Below are 2,985 nucleotides of genomic sequence, written 5' to 3'. Positions count from 1 at the left end.
ATCAAGAAAGAACACATGGAAACAACCCTGGATATAGAAAACCAAAAGAAGAGACAAGGAGCTGTAGATACAAGTTTCACCAACAGAATACAAGAGATGGAAGAGAGAATCTCAGGAGCAGAAGATTCCATAGAAATCATTGACTCAACTGTCAAAGATAATGTAAAGCAGAAAAAGCTACTGGTCCAAAACATACAGGAAATCCAGGATTCAATGAGAAGATCAAACCTAAGGATAATAGGTATAGAAGAGAGTGAAGACTCCCAGCTCAAAGGACCAGTAAATATCTTCAACAAAATCATAGAAGAAAACTTCCCTAACCTAAAAAAAGAGATACCCATAGGCATTCAAGAAGCCTACAGAACTCCAAATAGATTGGACCAGAAAAGAAACACCTCCCATCACATAATAGTGAAAACACCAAACGCCACAAAATAAAGAAAGAATATTAAAAGCAGTAAGGGAAAAAGGTCAAGTAACATATAAAGGCAGACCTATCAGAATCACACCAGAATTTTCGCCAGAAACTATGAAACCAGAAGATCCTGGACAGATGTCATACAGACCATAAGAGAACACAAATGCCAGCCCAGGATACTGTATCCTGCAAAACTCTCAATTAACATAGATGGAGAAACCAAGATATTCCATGACAAAACCAAATTTACACAATATCTTTCTACAAATCCAGCACTACAAAGGATAATAAATGGTAAAGCCCAACATAAGAAGGCAAGCTATACCCTAGAAGAAGCAAGAAACTAATCGTCTTGGCAACAAAACAAAGAGAAGAAAAGCACACAAACATAACCTCACATCCAAATATGAATATAACAGGAAGAAATAATTACTATTCCTTATTATCTCTCAACATCAATGGTCTCAACTCCCCAATAAAAAGACATAGATTAACAAACTGGATGCGCAACGAGTACCCTGTATTCTTCTGCCTACAGGAAACACACCTCAGAGACAAAGACAGACACTACCTCAGAGTGAAAGGCTGGAAAACAACTTTCCAAGCAAATGGTCGGAAGAAACAAGCTGGAGTAGCCATTCTAATAGCAAATAAAATCAATTTTCAACTAAAATTCATCAAAAGATAAGGAAGGACACTTCATATTCATCAAAGGAAAAATCCACCAAGATGAACTCTCAATCCTAAATATCTATGCCCCAAATACAAGGGCACCTACATACATAAAAGAAACCTTACTAAAGCTCAAAAACACATTGCACCTCACACAATAATAGTAGGAGATTTCAACACCCACTCTCTTCAATGGACAGATCATGGAAACAGAAATTAAACAGAGACGTAGACAGACTAAGAGAAGTCATGAGCCAAATGGACTTAACAGATATTTATAGAACATTCTATCCTAAAGCAAAAGGATATACCTTCTTCTCAGCACCTCATGGTACTTTCTCCAAAATTGACCATATAATTGGTCGAAAAACGGGCCTCAACAGGTACAGAAAGATAGACATAATCCCATGCATGCTTTCAGACCACCACGGCCTAAAGCTGGTCTTCAATAGCAATAAGGGAAGAATTCCCACATATACATGGAAATTGAAAAATGCTCTACTCAATGATATCCTGGTCAAGGAAGAAATAAAGAAAGAAATTAAAGACTTTTTAGAATTTAATGAAAATGAAGGTACAACATACCCAAACTTATGGGACACAATGAAAGCTGTGCTAAGAGGAAAACTCATAGTGCTGAGTGCCTGCAGAAAGAAACAGGAAAGAGCATATGTCACCAGCTTGACAACACACCTAAAAGCTCTAGAACAAAAGAAGCAAATACACCCAGGAGGAGTAGAAGGCAGGAAATAATCAAACTCAGAGCTGAAATCAACCAAGTAGAAACAAAAAGGACCATAGAAAGAATCAACAGAACCAAAAGTTGGTTCTGTGAGAAAATCAACAAGATAGATAAATCCTTAGCCAGACTAACGAGAGGACACAGAGAGTGTGTCCAAATTAACAAAATCAGAAATGAAAAGGGAGACATAACTACAGATTCAGAAGAAATTCAAAAAATCATCAGATCTTACTATAAAAGCCTATATTCAACAAAACTTGAAAATCTGCAGGAAATGGACAACTTCCTAGACAGATACCAGGTACCGAAGTTAAATCAGGAACAGATAAACCAGTTAAACAACCCCATAACTCCTAAGGAAATAGAAGCAGTCATTAAAGGTCTCCCAACCAAAAAGAGCCCAGGTCCAGACAGGTTTAGTGCAGAATTCTATCAGACCTTCATAGAAGACCTCATACCAATATTATCCAAACTATTCCACAAAATTGAAACAGATGGATCACTATCGAATACCTTCTATAAGCCACAATTACTCTTATACCTAAACCACACAAAGACCCAACAAAGAAAGAGAACTTCAGACCAATTTCCTTATGAATATCGAATTTAAAAAATACTCAATAAAATTCTGGCAAACCGAATCCAAGAGCACATCAAAACAATCATCCACCATGATCAAGTAGGCTTCATCCCAGGCATGCAGGGATGGTTTAATATACGGAAAACCATCAACGTCATCCATTATATAAACAAACTGAAAGAACAAAACCACATGATCATTTCATTAGATGCTGAGAAAGCATTTGACAAAATTCAACACCCCTTCATGATAAAAGTCCTGGAAAGAATAGGAATTCAAGGCCCATACCTGAACATAGTAAAAGCCATATACAGCAAACCAGTTGCTAACATTAAACTAAATGGAGAGAAACTTGAAGCAATCCCACTAAAATCAGGGACTAGACAAGGCTGCCCACTCTCTCCCTACTTATTCAATATAGTTCTTGAAGTTCTAGCCAGAGCAATCAGACAACAAAAGGAGGTCAAGGGGATACAGATCGGAAAGAAGAAGTCAAAATATCACTATTTGCAGATGATATGATAGTATATTTAAGTGATCCCAAAAGTTCCACCAGAGAACTACTAAAGCTGA

Source organism: Rattus rattus, chromosome X (assembly GCF_011064425.1).
Source record: "Rattus rattus isolate New Zealand chromosome X, Rrattus_CSIRO_v1, whole genome shotgun sequence".
Lineage (NCBI taxonomy): Eukaryota > Metazoa > Chordata > Mammalia > Rodentia > Muridae > Rattus > Rattus rattus.
Note: the sequence above shows the minus strand (reverse complement) of the source record.